Below are 17,159 nucleotides of genomic sequence, written 5' to 3'. Positions count from 1 at the left end.
CATTCTCACAGCTGGGTCCTGTACTACCTGGGTGGGTGCGGTCAAACTTCCGGTTGAGTCAACGCTGGCGCGACTTGCTGCCTCTACTCACCGGTATTTTTTTTATCTTTTATTTATATACTCTTTGATACATCTTAACAATTGCCTTCTTGTCTTCTACTGACACTACTGGCGATCTCGTGAATTTTGCAAGTTCCTGAGTATTTTGGGTCTAGTTCATCTGCCTGTTTGTTTTGGTCGTTGTCTACTGTTTGGCTTACCTGACTGTCCGTGATGTGGCCTAGCAGGATCTGCGTCTTGCTCGTGTGGGTCTAGATTTTTATGTCATTGGTCTGCTGACCTAGTGCTGGACTAAACCAATGAAACAACTCAAGCACAGGACTTAGTTTAAAAGGTTGAACAGTTTGTTTACAAACACACCAGGTGCTATATACAAAATGTGCAAGGGGAAAAAGTCCAGGGAATCCAAGAGTGGGGAAGGGCAGCCACAATCCTGTGGGTCACACACACGAAAATATCATCTTCAGTCACACACGCCTCTCGAACACACTCGCGTTAGCACTGTTGGAGGGGAAACCAATAATTTCATAAATTGTTAATCATGCATAGAAAATAAGCATGATGCCAAAAATCTTTGTGATCATCGTTATTGTGAAATAATAAATGCTAATTTTTAAACCATAAATAATTACCCACGATGTATACCTGAGGTATTTTTCTTTCTTTCTTTTTATTAAAAAGCTCTCATTACTTCATGTTGGAGCTTGTTAAATAGGTGGCTTAATGCAGGATTCCTGTTAGCTTTGCCTGTGAAGCCATTTTTATGCAACGCAATTATGGCTGCCCGTGTTTCTTTGCAGGTCACCATGGTTAACAATGGAGGAACAATGATTTCAAGCATCACCGTCCTTTTAACATGTCAGGTCTGCCATTCTAACCCAATCAGCCTGACATAATGATCTCCAGCCTTGTGCTTGTCAACATTCTCCCCTGAGTTAACAAGACGATTACTGAAATGATCTCAGCGGGTCCTTTGATGACAGCAATGAAATGCAGTGGAAAGAAGGACTATGCAATTCATCTGATCACCCTTCATAACATTCTGGAGTATATGCAAATTGCTATTATAAAAACTTAAGCAACAACTTTTCCAATTTCCAATATTTATGTAATTCTCAAAACTTTTGGTCATGACTGTACACTGTAGCATGTATTTATGTTTTGTAGATTTGATGTGGGAGTAGAGGATTATGCAAAATATGTGCACTTTATACAGCATGAGAACGGAGCTTCTTTATACCTGTCATGCTACTATGGTTTCATTTCCTTTAAATAAAAATACTGCAAATAATTTTGTCATGCAATTTTTTTTTATTATTATTATTCTGAAATGGAAGGGCATTATCTGTCAGGTAGGGCTGTGTGGCAGACAAGATTAGGACCCAAATGCAGGACTCTGCATCCCTCCTGCCACTTACAGGGGAGTTTGGTCTAAAACAAATGAAGTAATTGAGCAGATACTTTACAGTGGGGCAAAAAAATATTTAGTCAGCCACCGATTGTGCAAGTTCCCCCACTTAAAATGATGACAGAGGTCAGTAATTTGCACCAGAGGTACACTTCAACTGTGAGAGACAGAATGTGAAAAGAAAATCCATGAATTCACATGGTAGGATTTGTAAAGAATTTATTCGTAAATTAGGGTGGAAAATAAGTATTTGGTCACCTCAAACATGGAAAATCTCTGGCTCTCACAGACCTGTGACGTCTTCTGTAAGAAGCTTTTCTGTCCCCCACTCGTTACCTGTATGAATGGCACCTGTTTGAACTCATCATCTGTATAAAAGACACCTGTCCACAGCCTCAAACAGTCAGACTCCAAACTCCGCCATGGCCAAGACCAAAGAGCTCTTGAAGGACACCAGGAAAAGTATTGTAGACCTGCACCAGACTGGGAAGAGTGAATCTACAATAGGCAAGCAGCTTGGTGTGAAAAAATCAACTGTGGGAGCAATCATCAGAAAATGGAAGACATACAAGACCACTGATAATCTCCCTCGATCTGGGGCTCCACACAAGATCTCATCCCGTGGGGTCAAAATGATCATGAGAACGGTGAGCAAAGATCCCAGAACCACACGGGGGGACCTGGTGAATTACCTGCAGAGAGCTGGGACCAAAGTAACAAAGGTCACCATCAGTAACACACTACAACGGCAGGGAATCAAATCCCGCAGTGCCAGACGTGTTCCGCTGCTGAAGCCAGTGCATGTCCAGGCCCGTCTGAAGTTTGCCAGAGAGCACATGGATGATACAGCAGAGGATTGGGAGAATGTCATGTGGTCAGATGAAACCAAAGTAGAACTTTTTGGTATAAACTCAACTCGTCGTGTTTGGAGGAAGAAGAATACTGAGTTGCATCCCAAGAACACCATACCTACTGTGAAGCATGGGGGTGGAAACATCATGCTATGGGGCTGTTTTTCTGCCAAGGGGACAGGACGACTGATCCGTGTTAAGGACAGAATGAATGGGGCCATGTATCGTGAGATTTTGAGCCAAAACCTCCTTCCATCAGTGAGAACTTTGAAGATGAAACGAGGCTGGGTCTTCCAACATGACAATGATCCAAAACACACCGCCCGGGCAACAAAGGAGTGGCTCCGTAAGAAGCATTTGAAAGTCCTGGAGTGGCCTAGCCAGTCTCCAGACCTCAACCCCATAGAAAATCTGTGGCGGGAGTTGAAAGTCCGTGTTGCTCGGCGACAGCCCCAAAACATCACTGCTCTCGAGAAGATCTGCATGGAGGAATGGGCCAAAATAGCAGCTACTGTGTGTGCAAACCTGGTAAAGACCTATAGTAAACGTTTGACCTCTGTTATTGCCAACAAAGGTTATGTTACAAAGTATTGAGTTGTATTTTTGTTATTGACCAAATACTTATTTTCCACCCTGATTTACGAATAAATTCTTTACAAATCCTACCATGTGGATTCATGGATTTTTTTTTTTTTTCACATTCTGTCTCTCACAGTTGAAGTGTACCTCTGGTGCAAATTACTGACCTCTGTCATCATTTTAAGTGGGGGAACTTGCACAATCGGTGGCTGACTAAATACCTTTTTGCCCCACTGTGTGTGTGTGTGTGTGTGTGTGTGTGTGTGTGTGTGTGTGTGTGTGTGTGTGTGTGTGTGTGTGTGTATATACACACACACACACACACACACACACACACACACACTTAACTTTGCATTGCTCACAGCTCATAGCTCACAGCTCTAAACCTAGGCATTTTTCAATCATATGCCTAATCACTATGTGTCACTGTGACTCTCAAGTATTGTCACAAGTTCGTTTAAATTCGTTTCCAAAACCAACAAAATAATCAAACAAAAACAAAAACATAAACGTGTCAGGACACAAAAGAAAAAAGAAAAAATGCTGTCACCCGAACAAGGCAGAAGTCTGCATATGTTGGCTTTTAATAACATGCAGCTTGTAACATGGTAGACTAATGTGCCTGTGTTAATTCAGCTCCATATTATTGTGTGAAGTTGCACTGGGTTGGGAGTGGTTTTGTGTGTGTCACATTTTTGGTGAGCCAATGGCTGGAATGGGGTTGGACTAATTAGAGGCAGGTGTACTTGATTGCACTGATACACTGGTCTACTTACAGCCCACACTACAAACACTGCTGTGTCGTTTTGTCTCTCTGTGCAGGTATGTAATGTGATGAAATTAGATATGTTTGGGATGGATGGGTTTTGCGCTATGAATTTTATATTAGGTGTGTCATTTTGTCTCTCTGTGCAGTCCAGGGCCTATTATATGCCACAGCCTAAAGGCAGCAGGGTTGCAGAGGCTGGAGTGACCACTGACTATATGATTGCAGGGTGGTGGGTCTCCAAGGACAACTTCTAACCCTGTTAAAGGCAACATGTGGGGTGCAACTTGGCCGTGTGGCATAGCTGGCTCTGGCCTTGGGACTGTGTGTTTTTATACAATTCATAAGTGGGACACTGGACTGTTTTATCTTTTATCTCTTGATATATTTTTCGTCAATAAATTATCTTTTAGAATTTTATTGACTGACATCTTTTTGCCCACGACTGAGACGGTTGGTCAGACCTAGAGTCTTTCTTTGGGTGTGTTACAGCAGCTTCTGCTCTAAAAGAAACGAAAAAGAAAATGTGTAACATGCTCATCAGCTTAGCAGTGTCTACATATTTAATTCAGCTTCTCAATCCTGTAGTTTTAGCTGTTGTCTACAGGGTTTTGCTTATTGGTTGTTATTATAGGTGTGCTCTATATCTCAGCAATGTGTCATTCTAGAATGAGAAGTTTCAAGCTGGTCAAGTGCCTCTATGCACTTCATTAGTTTAGTTATTCTCCGTATTGTCTTCATCTCACATGTCATTACACTGAGTTTCAGCAAACCTTAAGCTTGATGCAGACTACTGCTTAACAATTATCCACCTCACATCATAACCGATTAAGGTGCCTCTTCATATTAATATTATGTCATTGTTAATATTATCATCTTTGTCTTATATAACAGCAATAGCATATTATAATATTTTATTAGTGTGTACCATTATACTACTCCTGAGCCAATTTGTTAGTTAGGATCATCTTATTCAGCAAACAGATAATTTTGAATTCATCCAATCTGCGGTCACATTTGTTCTCTCTGTTGCATGGCGGACCAGGCAGTTCTATTATAATATATTATTTATATTTTATTTTGTATCCATCAAGGGCTTCAGATGACCTGCAGTTATCACCATTTTCCCAAGGTGGAGACAGTTACCTTTTCGCACACTGTCCTTGGCTGAACAATGACACAGTCTTAATATACCTTATTTATTTTATTAAAATATTTTCGTCTGAATTATTTGCTTTATATTCATTTTATACATGCTGGGCATGGTCATCATGCCAACTGTGTTTCATTGTTAATATCACTTTACAGGTTGTTATCCTTGCTATTATTAATTTCAAATACTCTAAAGATAATTTCTACTGTAATTTTCCCTTTGTTTATCTTTATTTCGTACTTTATATCTACTCAGTGGGGTCTGTTTTCAACCCTTTTAAACTACTTCAAACTACTTTGATCTCTAGTTTTCACTTAATAAGGGATTATTATGTTCTTCCTGATATGGGTGTTGCTGCAGATGCGGCTGCAGGAATGAGTGATGGTTTACTAAAAGGATTGTGGGCACTGCACAGTGTCTCGTCTTCTGGTTTTACTAAACTGGCAGTTGAGTTCTGTTCTTCTGACTGTTTATATTTTGTTTTCTTAAATTTCTCAATTTACAGACACTGTTTTTGTCCGGCGTCTGGACTTTTCTTTTCTCACCACTGCTCGTCAGCAGGAGTGAGTTTTAATTTCACTTGCTTGATTACCCATCTTATTTATGTATTTACTTATTTTTGTTTAAGTAATATATACACGATACAGCTGCTATCACCTTCGCTGGTATTAGAGACGAGAGTGGTTGCTCACACGCCCTTCTACTTTCGGACTAGTTCCGAAAGCGGTGTGAACTTTACGAGACGGAACTCGACCGTTCTCTCAACTCACCAGCACGTCAGTGAACAGCAGTAAAAGAAAAACACAGTAGGAGCAGCTCAGTCTCTTATTGGACCGTGAAAATTCAGCTTGCTCCGTTGATTAAAACAATACACACACACACACACATTCACATTCACACCTATTCGCGCGATCGGAACCCTTATCATAAGGGGAGCTGCCAGTCTTTCTGTAGATGAGCTACTTACTCCCTAGACCCTGTCTAGACCCAGCTGGGGGAGCTACCCCGAGCTCCAAACCGAACCCACAGAAGTGGGGAGCTTCCAGTCGACGAGCTCCAAGCTACCAGTCGACGAGCTACTTCCGCTATTTTAAATTCCCTGAATTTATTTTAAATTCCCTGAATTTAAAATACGCTTTTACGCAAGATTGTGTCAGTGTGTCTGTATCTACCTGGTCAGTGTCGCCGGATCTGGTCCACCTCGATCAGGCCCCACCACCGTGGGTTGCTTTCTAAGACGTTGGCCAAGACCCGAATTTAACGCTCTTGGACTTTTATCACACACCTGGTGTGTGAGCTGTCGACAGGCGAACAACGTGGACTGGTCACGGAGATGGGACACGATGGAGGCGCTCCGGCTCCGAAGGACCAAGAAATGTTGGGAGAAAACTCTGCAAAAGACCCAGGAGGAATAAAGACACAATGAGACAAAGTTACTTTCTTTATCAAACGTGTACACGGGTGAGCTGCAAAGAACAACTCACCCCCATGAACAGAGGCTTGGCATTTTTATAGGCACAAATCACAGAGACAGTGAGAACAGGATAAGAAAATAATAAACAGATAAAATAAACAACTCCATATATGGTGCCAGTCTCGTCAGCAGAGAGCTGGGAAAGATAAAACAATCAAAAACAATATGTCCCAAAACAATATGTCTTTGCTGGGAAAGTCTAAAAGGATAATTCTAAACTAATCTAACCATAGACAAAGGGCATCTTTGTACATTTAAAAGAAGGTAAAGAAACATAGAATCATTTTTCCTGTAACAATTAGGTTACAAAGTAATTCATTTCAGCTATATATGAATAAATAAAAAAGGAAAGAAAAACATTTTCTGTACTTTTTGTGATTATTGTTTATTTTTTGCTATTAAGCCAAGATAACTTTTTATTGTCATTGCACAGTCATACTTAGTACAACAGTACGACATAATTGGAATATTGTTCTTTTTTTTTTTACATGTAAATGTTAATGTGATTTCATTTTTCACACAAATAAACTATAACCTAACCCAAACTCCTGTACATCCCAAAGATGAACATAAACGAAGCATCTTAGAGTCATAGTTCTTTACTTTTAGCATCTACAGCTGTAAGCTCCATTATAGTTAACCATCATTTTGTTACGGGGCAGAAACGTTTTTCTAATGTTTCCTTACAATATTTATTTTACAATATCAAGCTGTTATCATTTCAGACCACACGGGGGAGCCCTTTATATATTTTTTGGACTATAAGCAGTTTAGTCTAGCTGTGAACATGTGGGGAGAGAAAACATCATAATCCTTTATTTCTGTAGAGGTTTCTAGTCATCCAGGTCATCTTAGTCTATGGAAAGAAAATCTGGACTTCTTTAAGTTTCTTGAAGACGTTTCACCTCACATCTGAGAAGCTTCTTCAGTTCTAAGAGGAACTGGTGGAGAGTCCCAGATTTAAGCCCCATGGAAGTGTCCCTAAGAGGGTCATGGACCCCCTATTGATCCTCTGCCTAAGCCAAGGTGTAAAAACGGGTGTGAGTCATAATCAGCCAAGGTTTAGGATGAACCCTTTGTAAGACTAGCATCCCCTGGGTATAGACGATGGTATGTAGGGCGGTCAATGACTTTGTCCTTTTCAAGTTTTTGTAGGCAACTGATACGTTATTTGTGCTTGCTTTTGGGGTCTTGTTTTAAGGCTTCATAGGTATTGAAGTCACTGCAGAGTGTAGTAATGTTTGTGTAATAAGCTGCTGTGCTTAGAACAACAGTGCACCTCCTCTTATCGGCTGGACAGCCTTCTTTTCTTGTATTGTGAGGTTGGACAGAGGAACTTTTTGCACTGTACAGGGTGGCTAAAACTTTCCTCCTTATTTGCTCTGATCCTGTTTGTGTTCATTTATTAATCATTATGGTTGTTTCTGTGTCTGTTTTGAAGTCCACTATGGGTAACTGTTGAGGAGAAATGGCAAAATTGAGTTCTGTGGCTAGGACTTCAGTGAGATTCCAGTCTGAAAAGTTCTTCACTCATTTTTCCTGACTGTCTTTGGTTGTGAAGTCCTCCTGTTCTTGTCAATATTGTGTATGTGTTGACTGGGAAGTATAAGTTTTCATTAGCAAAGTAGGGAATTTCTAGAGTTGTTTTTCTTTTCCTTTAGAGTGTTGGGTCCGCTGAGCCACGGCCACAAACTTAAAAAATGAAAACTCTTAAATAGGGTAGGGTAGAAGTTTTTTGAGTTCTAACTAATCTTGTGCATCTATAGTGAAATGGACCTGTCTTATCCTTTCACTTGGAAGTTGATTTTGTGCACTCCATAGAATCGATAAAACTCTGCTCTGAGTTTGTTTCAAACTCTGAAACAAATCTGCTCTGTCTGCATCTTAGATTGAAACTGACATGCTGAAGAGTTGTCCCTGTGGAGCTGTACATCAGAAAACTCCACTTAGTCACATGAATATTCTGGATGAGTTTCAAAAGATTTACTCCTTTTTTTCCTCATTTTTAACAGAACCAAAGGTCCAACCACCAATTTTGTTCTGCTTATCCGTGGCTTGATAACAGAGGCAGTAGCCTAGGCAAAGACGCCCAGACCTTTTTCTTTCCACTGAGGCATTCCTAGGCCAGCTCAGAGATGTCATTTCTCCTGCACGTCCTGGAGTCAGGTCTTGGGAGTGAGCAATACAGAGAGCACCTGGTGGGCTGGCCTGTAATGACAAGATACATGACAGGATATGTTACACTATTTATACGTGATTCAGCAAGGTCTACAGAATATTGCTGGTCACATGTTCCCAGAGACTTAATACTTTAGCCATTAGCTGCACTAGGTTTTAACCAGCAGCATTTCTTTACCTTCCATTTGTCGAATGATGCATTTGGCAAAGTGCACCACTATTTGGAAAGCTCGTCTTTCCTCCTTGGTGCTGTTCCAATACTAGGTGCAGATATTTCCCATCAGGATGCTCTGGATGGTGCATGAGTAGAAGTTCTTGAGCAACTTCTGAGGTAGGTGGAAGTCTGAGTTGTCTGAGGAAGAAGAAACGCTAGCAGGCTTTTTTCACCAGCGTGTTAGTGTGACGTGACTAGTTTCTTTCTAACAATTCTCTCCCTTTGTAAAGGTACATCTTGAACAAACAGCATAAACTGATCTCTGAAGAACTATTCATGATAAGGGACACTAGAAGGATCACTAGCAAACATGCATCAAAACATCTTCTGTATAACTTCCCTTTTCTGTTTACTTTCATAAAACCATTGCTGAAGAGTGAACACTTAATTTCTCTTGTTATACACACACCACCCTAGCAAATGCTGTTACACAAGACTGCAATTTATTGAGTACTGGAGATGATCCTCCAGCTATTGGGGAACTAGACCCAGAGGGGGTAAGCTTGCCCTCAAAGATATTCAGCTGCTCAGATGAGCCAAGGCTACTGGAAGTGTTTCTCTCACTACATTTTCTTTAACATCTCTTTTAAATGCATAATTTCTTGTTCAGACATTTAAAAAAACATTTAAAAAATGCATATGACGGTCCAACAAAACTCACTTGGATGGAGAGCACACCTTATAATGGACTTGAGGATGTAGAAACACTGCGAACAGTGAAATTTTAAAATGTAGTGTTTAAATATCAGCTTTTATTGCTGATATTATTATTAATAATAATAATAATAATAATAATAATAATAATAATAATAATAATAATATACACCTCTTCATAGTCAGGATTTTTTTTTAACCCCTATATCTGAAAGTATTTCTATTTTTGTTTATGACAAACAAACACACGATGGAGCATAAGAGTTCACTTAATTACACCAGTTGGATTCTAATAGACCACTGGGACTTTTACTTCCCAGAATAATTAGTTAGACAGTGAAAAAAACCTTTTCGTGTATTTTCAAACGGGAATGTGAAAGTGTCTGTCTTTAAACTTTAGCTCTGTCTCTATGCTGGGGGTCTGTGTCTGTCTTGGGCAGTAGCGGTTTTTGATACGGGCGACAAAGGCGTGGTGGGGGGCGGCATCACGGGCATCGGCAAAAAAATAAAAAATTGCTCGTACTCATGCTACCCCGACATCAGCCAGCGCATATTGGGAATGGCATAGGCACCGATCGGTTTTCTATCGCCCATTTGCTGGGAGTAAGGGCGCCCTCCATTTGCGAGGTGCGCCTGCTGCTTGCGGCACAGGGAGGAGAGGGCGGGGCGGCGGGGGATTCTCTGGCTGGCTGGAGCAGCATCTAATAACCAACCCGCAAAATAAAACAAAATAAAAACAAACTAACAACACGAAAACACCAGACATCATGATACAGACTTATAATTTGCACCAATGTTTTTTCGAAATTCTATAAGCGAAAAGTGAGCGCGAGAGCCCTCGGTGCGCCTGCTCGCTGCTGAAGTCAAAGTAAACTTTATTGTCATCTCCGCTACATACAGTCCAGTATATAGAGAGACGAGACGACGAGGCTCCAGTTAAGTAAACAAACAATAAATATAAGAAGAGTAAGAAAATAAATAGTCAACAGGAACAAACTCGCTAAGTAAAACTAAAATTATCTTATTTGGGAATTCCCTTAGAAATGCAGATTCATTTAGATGGTGTGGAAATTGAAAGAGCACTTGAACATAAGTTTCTTGGTGTGATTATAGATGATAAATTAAACTGGAAGTCTCATATAAATCATATACATAACAAAATTTCAAGAAGTGTCTCAATCTTGAGTAAAGTAAAACACATTCTGGACCACAAATCACTCCACATTCTCTATTGTTCCCTGATTGCACCGTATTTGAATTACTGTGCAGAGGTTTGGGGCAATACTTACAAATGTTCGCTATCATCAATCTTTATATTACAAGGAGGTATTTCTGTAGTCTATTGATTACTAGATAGTGGAAAAGGGGTGGGATTAAATAAGCTTATGCTTCTTCCTGCTCCTTTTCGAACATGAACGTTATTCGGAGGTGTGGTTGCTCGTTTTCCTTTTGTTTTGCTTTGTTCATTTGTCTCTTTTAATTCTATTTTGTTGTACTTTTTCAACATGTTCAAAATAAAGATTCAATCAATCAAATATACACTTCAGGACTCAGGGTAAAGGGATCGATAACAATTTAAAATTTATAATTTACAGTTTAAAGTCTCACACAATCTGTCGAAAGGGGAGGAAGACCTGCTGCTTCCAAATAGAGCACATTTCATTCATAATGTTGTAAATCCAAGCTCACTGTGTATTCATGATTTGAATCCTGGGTTGTGTGAAATCCCAGAAATAAACCCTAGACAAAGTGAATCTGTGAACTAAGGTGTAGGTCGGAGGGTATGATGGCGCCAGAGGGAGTGTTCGCCCGGGGCGCCAAACAGGCTAGGACCGCCACTGGTCTTGGGACATGTAGTGGTGTGAGATACTGCAAGTTTTGGTATCGATTGGCCATCAAGTAAATACAGGGCCAGTATTAAGAATACCAGTATTGATGCACTTAATCTATAAAGGCAGCTTATATACATGAGAGTGGAGTCTTACGGTGAATGTGATGGATTATCATCAATTTGCCAAATAAAAATACATTTTAATCAGACTGAGATCAGATCACTGAGATTTTCAAGTATTTTGAAAGAGTGTTTTTGTTTGTTGTAAAATGTAAAAGTGCATATTTTTAAAGCATATTTGGTCAACATCTGTTGTTTAAATGTCCTAAATGAATAAAATAGACAATCCAAAAAAGTAACTATATTATATTCAATAAATGTCATTGGCAATGGTCAATAACACTTTAAGTTATGCTTAAGAACTGGGATGAGTCATGACTAAAACATGACTTTCTCCACTAAATTGGCTCTGCTGTGTTCACACACACACACACACACACACACACCAGTGTAGGCAGTGATTTCATTTACTCACTGTGGCTGCTCTGTGCCACTGAGTCACTAAGTAAACTAAACATAGCAGAGCGAAGTGTGCCTCCATGGGAGGAGCGGTGTTTGCACAATCACATCTACTTTCTGACGATTTCGAGCAAGGGAGTGAACTTAGAAGAGAAAACAACAAAGTACAGTGCAGATCTGTTTTCACTAATTAAAATAAATAGTTAGTGGTTTGCGCAAAATGATTCTATAAAAATGTGACACCAAAGCTGTTACACCCCAGCCCAGGGAAAACTGGCGTGCAACATAAGAAAAATAAAAATAAGGAGAAATGCCCCCACACTCCCTGCTCTCAAGGAAGACGAACCAACAAAAAACAGCTACCACGGATTTCACAACAGCCAGTCAATTTATCAAGTCCCAAAAGGTAGCAGGTTCAGGTTTATGCAGCACAGATGCTTCCTGTGATTTCGCTCAATGAACACTTTAGGCATGGTTTGTAGTGTTTGGCTTTCCGTCTCCAATGTGAGTCATTACGGTGTGATATTTTTGGTTGCCAAGCTGTGTATGGAGGTGATTTTATAGCTTTGAAATTAGCTGGGAATGTATTGTGTTTTCTTAAGAGCAGAAAACCATGGGGAAAGTTTAGAATGTGGTGAAGCAGTTAGGCAGGGAGGTTTCTAGTCAGGGTCAAGGTCCCAATGTACCCTCTGCAGTGGTTGCATCACTCAATTTCATGCTATCATCAAGCACATGCAGTCATTTATACCCACCATTAAGGCACAAGAAGCCGCTACAGTAATTTCCTAAATGACGGCTGTCACCACTCAGACAATGTTACATCAGACATGCTGATACGGAGGAGAAGTCAAAATCACAAATCAAGACTTGTCAAGACAAGTTGGAAAAATCAAGAGGTGCATGACTGGCTCACATGACACAAGTGACGCGGCTAGCATAGTGAAGGGCCTGGGACAGGACCTTTCTGTGAGGAGTGTCACGGTTCTCTCCATTTCTCCCCATTTCTGCATTGGTACTGTCTGGCTTCTCCAGCTTCCTCCCAAACTCTAAAGACATGCAGTTAGTGGGGTTAAGTTAACTGGTGGTTGTAAATTGCCCATAGGTGTGAATGGTGGTCTGAGGTACCCTGAAGAGGATCCAAAAGTCACACAGACGCGATGGGAGTTTAGCAACAATTATATTTACTCGAGACGTTCGTGAGTGTGTTCTGCTCTATTTATATAAATAAATTGCAGCTTAGATGTGTTTTTTCAAAGGTGATCTAAGCCTGAGAGCTGTTTCCACACCATGTGCCCAGAGAGGGAAGAAGGCCTGAAGTTTAGGAGCCATATGGGAATTGATACTTTTCTCTGTCTTACTTACTCCTGTCTATTTCCACATGTATGCGGACCTGGGCCGCTGGCTGATCTTACTCTTGGTCAGTCTGAGGGTTTTTTTTCTTCTTTTGACTTTCTAGAGTAAAAAGGCTGTGAAGGTTAACTGTTTCAGGCAAAAGTGTTGGTGAGGAAATGGCTTCATTCAATAGGAGCATGCTCAGACAGTAACTCAGCATTTCAGGCTTGTTGTTATGTATCAAGTCTAAGAAAAGGTGCTGAGGGTGTCATTTGGGGTGTTGTGGAATTTTCTAAATAAAGTCTGAAACACAAAAAGGCTGTGGTCAAGCTACTTCTTACTACGTGCAGGACAACACACATACACATCAAAACATAACAGGTTCACAGCAATGAGCGTTCTAACCATGGGGCGTCGCAGCGCCCCTTTCATACCATCGCACAAACTCTGTGTATCTTTTAGTTGCAACAATCTTTTGTCCAACCCGGGCTATTGCTGAACAAAGAAGACTCCCATTATCTTTTCCCAGGCCAGCACCTGGCACTGACCCTGAGCTTCATCTGTCTGAGCAAAACAGTTAGCAGATAGCATAGTGAACATCATTAGGCAGCTAAGCAGTTTTCACAAGGTCATGCTGACACATACTTACTTCATCTTACGCATGCAAAGGTTATACAGAAATCATACAGTGAAATTCTAACCACCTAAATCTAAATGTGAGGGTTAACTTTAATTTTCCCATTACAGGGTGTTGAGATTTTAAATGGACTAACAATGAGGTGGAGTTGTTTCTGCGAGTAACACAAAAGTACAAAGTTGCAAAAGCGAGTGAGAGTTAAAGAATTTGAGGAAAGTTATCTGGAGCCTGTACAGACTGATGTTAATAGAGCTTTCAAAATTCAGAGGAAACTGCTGTATAATGCCCTTTTATCTTTGGTTAATTGGTCACATGACTAGGGAGTGTCTGCCTCCATGCACGCTGTGCTCACTCTACCAGTTCTACCTCTCTCTCTCTCTCTATGCCGTGTGTGTGTTAGTGTGACCTACTGACCTATGACCTACTTAAATGAATAAAAAGTATAATGCTTTGCTAACGCTTATGCGGCGAAATCCCTAAAGTTATAATAATGTATTCCCACAATGGGCATTTACAGGAGATTGTGGTGGAGCAGGATTCCAGCACAGATGAAGGAAACAAGTCTGCTGATGGTGGACTCTCTGTATCACCTGACCAAGCCTTTTGCTTAAACTTAACACGGGCTAAGAAGCAAGATGGACGAGATTGTTTTTGTTACATCCAGCATTTGTGAGGCTAAAGATCAACAAGACAAGGTCTAGTTCATCCACTCCACTGCCTGTGTCGGTAAGCATCCCTCCCTTTTGCATATGGCATTGAAATGTGAACGCTACCCACCGTTCACCACAGCGAACATTTGTCGTAATTCCCATACACTTGGCACACACACCAGCACAGCACTTCAGGAGCCAACTCACTCTGATATGCGCGTGATATGATTGTTTATGTGTAAGGGGAGCATTTACAGTTAAACATGTTCTGGAAATCCAATTCAGGTTCAACACTTAGGTCACATAGAAACATCTCATTGTATCTTTATGTTGAGCTTTGAACTGTATCATCTTTGGATTTCTGCTCAAAAAAAATGCAGGACTGTAACTGAAACTTCCACTCACTAACATGCCTGATTTCCATTTGCTTTCCCTCTGCAGCCATCAGAGTCCTCTCACGAGACATGGATCACAGTCCTTAAAATAGCAGCCGTAACATCTGGGATTGCTTTCCTTCTGGGCCGGAAACAGAGTAGAGAACCAGGAGATGAAAAGACCAGAGTAACCAAACAGTTCAATGAGGGAGTCGAACCGGTGCCATACAACTATAAGTGATCACTTATTAAGAGACTGTCTCTACAAATAAAACATGCTTGCTCCAAAGCAAAGACATCTATCAGTGAGTCGTGCCAAACAGCAGATAGATGTCAGAGTTATGAATCCCATGTAAAGTGCAGATTAGTAACGTGAAAGATACCCTTCCACCTCACTGTGAGACCCTCCGGATTATAGAATGCCGCTCGCGGTAACACAGGCTTGGAGCAGAGGCTCCAGCCCTCCATTCCAGCCCTAACCATCACCTTAACCTTATCAGATATTGTTTTCTAAAGTGATTCATGATCAGAATGTGAAACACATTTCCATGTATAGCCCTGCATGGACTGGCACCAGCCTACATCTTCGATCTCCTACAGCCTTATGTCCCAAGCAGGTCCCTGAGGTCATCTGATCAGGGCTTACTTGCTATAAAACAGACTAAGATGGGAACTAAGGATATTAGAGTTTTTGCCACTGTGGCCCCGAGACTGTGGAACTCTCTGCCCCAAATCTTAAGAAATGTGGACTCAGTAGTTGTTTTTAAAAAACAACTCAAAACTCACCTTTTTAAAACGGCTTTTGATTAAATTTTGCCTCTTTTATATTGTCTGTTTTACCTTTTTATTATTTGTTATCTTATGTCCAGCACGTTGTGACTCTGTCTAGAAAGGTGTAATATAAATAAAGTTTTATTTATTTATTTTAACAAGTTCAAAGTGTTTGAAGCAGTGCAAAGGAAAGACGTGGTCTGAGTACACAGTCTATGTTTAGTGGCTGCCTGAGTGATGACGATTACTCGGACGATAGCTCAGATTAGTGGGGTGTGGGAGGATAGTGTTTATTGACATTCCGAAGGTCCAAGGGAAGAAACAAATTTGACTAACTAATACTCCAACTATAAGTTTAGTTTCCACCGGTGTTGCTTCTCTTCTTTGAAACCCTGACTTCACTTTTCACGGAGCCATCCTAAAGTCATCAGATGGCTAAGAGCGCGTGCACCTGGACCAAACCAAAACAGGAAACAAAAAAAAAAAAAAATGGGCGGGGTGGGGTCGGAGGAGGACTGGGTTTTAATCTTTGTTATCCAAAAGAGAAACGGATGCTAGCAAACAAACACGTTGTTTTTGAAGCAAACAATATTTTATGGTGATAAGTTCCTCCGCTGCTGGCACGTAATCTCTGCGCCTGTCTCTGCATAGTCCAATAAACAAACCGTGCTCCTTTCTCTGTTAACTATCGTACTCCAAGATGTCAGATTAGGCACCAGTTGTCGACCTTGAGAGAGAGACAGTGAGAGAAAAATAGAAACTCTGTAGATTCAATCTTTAATCCATTCAGTAGCGTTTTTTGATACGGGCGACACAGGCGGTTGCCCGGGGCGGCATCGTGGTGGGGGGCGGCATCACGCGCATGGGCAAAAAATTTTGTAACCGAGGACAAGGGATGAGTAAACGGGGCAAAGAAATAATTGATCATTTATTTATTACATGAGTTAAAAGTACAAATTCCCAGTCGTTTCCAGACAGGACTTACAACACATCCTGCTGATACCCCAGCTGCACATGAGACTTACCACAAAAACTGTGCGAAATAACACTGCAACCCGTCACACCCCGCTTAGCGACACTGCAATCGTGGCACACACTGCAAACAATTCGGGTCTCAGCGCAGCTGGGAATCAGTGCTATGTATGGCCTGTGATCTGAGAGATAAAGGGAAGTGGCACAAACAATTAAAATAAAAAACAAAACAAAAGAGAGGTTAGTCCGCCCTTACAAAACTTACTCTCAATCAATAACCGCCTCTACGGCTGGACGGACTAACCAAAACAAAATTACAAATCAATCAAAAGAACAACAAAAAAGGACAGCAGAGACAGCACAGCTGAAAAAAAACCAACATTATCAATTAAAATATTACCCAATAAAATAGCAATTTTATAAAACCATTCAAAATCATGAAGCTAAAACAAACACTCAATATACCTACAATATTGATCAGTTTCCCTGCGCGCAGTCGATCTAGGGCTTGATCAATTCTTGTATTAAAATTCGTGGTCACACTAAAAAAGTCCAATGACACATAAAAAATAGGCACATGCAAAAGCAAAAGATCCAAACAAAAATGGCAAAAGTCTCTTACCGACAGTATACCCACTTGCACCTGAGTGAATTAATTGCCTCTGGTTTTTTCCACAGAAGAGCGCTGACTTCACCCCACACACCCACTACCTTTTCACAGCTCTTCAGCCAATCA

The 17,159-nt window shown here is 40.8% G+C and overlaps 1 long non-coding RNA gene across 1 annotated transcript; it reads right to left on the bottom strand.

Annotated features, from left to right (window-relative positions):
• Positions 1-8,403: 8,403 nt before the first annotated feature.
• On the bottom strand, positions 8,404-16,955 carry LOC146579596 (uncharacterized). The gene is made up of 3 exons (XR_014891667.1): positions 16,477-16,955; positions 8,648-8,821; positions 8,404-8,499 (listed from the first exon to the last, which is right to left on the bottom strand). It is a non-coding gene; the product is annotated as an uncharacterized LOC146579596 (long non-coding RNA).
• Positions 16,956-17,159: the final 204 nt, after the last annotated feature.

The sequence above is a fragment of the Mchenga conophoros genome, linkage group LG3 (genome assembly GCF_057382185.1).
Source record: "Mchenga conophoros isolate Kocher_MC1m ecotype Shallow Benthic linkage group LG3, M_conophoros_male_GT1.1, whole genome shotgun sequence".
Classification (NCBI taxonomy): domain Eukaryota; kingdom Metazoa; phylum Chordata; class Actinopteri; order Cichliformes; family Cichlidae; genus Mchenga; species Mchenga conophoros.
Note: the sequence above shows the minus strand (reverse complement) of the source record. Positions and strands in the feature narration are given on the sequence as shown.